The sequence below is a fragment of the Nematolebias whitei genome, unplaced genomic scaffold, assembly GCF_014905685.2.
Source record: "Nematolebias whitei isolate Nwh7 unplaced genomic scaffold, NemWhi1 Nwh_scaf_16635, whole genome shotgun sequence".
Lineage (NCBI taxonomy): Eukaryota > Metazoa > Chordata > Actinopteri > Cyprinodontiformes > Rivulidae > Nematolebias > Nematolebias whitei.
In genome coordinates, this window is record NW_023635180.1 from 1 (window position 1) to 1,146 (window position 1,146).

The 1,146-nt window shown below is 40.7% G+C and overlaps 1 long non-coding RNA gene across 1 annotated transcript; it reads left to right on the plus strand.

Moving 5' to 3' along the window:
- Positions 1-384: 384 nt before the first annotated feature.
- On the plus strand, positions 385-865 carry LOC119430016. Its single transcript, XR_005187883.1, has 3 exons — positions 385-515; positions 635-682; positions 792-865. It is a non-coding gene; the product is annotated as an uncharacterized LOC119430016 (long non-coding RNA).
- The last annotated feature ends 281 nt before the right edge of the window (positions 866-1,146 follow it).

Sequence of the window (1,146 nt, forward strand, 5' to 3'; positions counted from 1 at the left end):
GAAACAGTGAGTATGCTTGTTAGCAAAATATTCCTGTCATCAGATCTCAGTCAGCTTCATTGCAGCTGAACACCGTGTTACACTGAACATCACATCAGCTGGTGGACATAAATACAGTACAGTAATATTATATTCACAAAATACTAACAATAACATGTTCATCTTACTGTGAAAAGTTATCCCCAGAGACCTGACGTCAACAGTCCGTCGATTAGAACAGAAAGAAGCTGCGAAGTGCTGAGACATCTTCTGCTTTAACCAAATAAGGACGACCTTACCAAGATGGCGGCTGCATTCCTGCTCCCAGCAGCCGATGCGGGCTCTAGTGTTTCTCTGACGTCTGTGTTCAGCAGTGACCGCTGCGTGGCGCTGTCAGATCATAGACAGGAAAATGGCCGCTGGTCCAGGGCTGACGGAAGCGTCCTTTGGAATACTAATTACTGTAATATCAAGTTTAATCAATGGGTCGACATTTGTGCTTCAGAAAAAAGGAATAATGCGTTCACGAAACAGAGGTAGAAGAAAAAAGCAGTTTCTTAAAACGTATTTATTGTTTTAGGCGAATAATCTGTATTAAAAAGGCGCATACTTGTGGGCGACATAAACCAAACTTTGTTTTTTTATTATTATTTAGGAGGATCCTATCTCACTGATGCAGTGTGGTGGAGTGGCACGCTGTGCAGTGAGTATATATTTATGTACAAAAGTGATCAGAAACTTTGATGTTTCTTTGTCTCAGTAACATCTTGGATTTAGACAAATATTGACAAGTCTGTTAACATCATTCTCAGTGATCACTGGTCAGACTGGGAACTTCCTGGCTTACAATGTGGCCCCTGCTGTGTTAGTCACACCATTAGGCGCCCTTGGAGTTCTCTTTGGGTAAGTTTCTGTCACACCTGGTTAGTTAAAGTTGCATTATACTAACCCAATATACTAACCCAGTATACTAACCCAGTATACTAACCCAATATACTAACCCAGTATACTAACCCAGTATACTAACCCAGTATACTAACCCAATATACTAACCAAGTATACTAACCCAGTATACTAACCCAATATACTAACCCAGTATACTAACCCAGTACACTAACCCAATATACTAACCCAGTATACTAACCCAGTACACTAACCCAGTATACT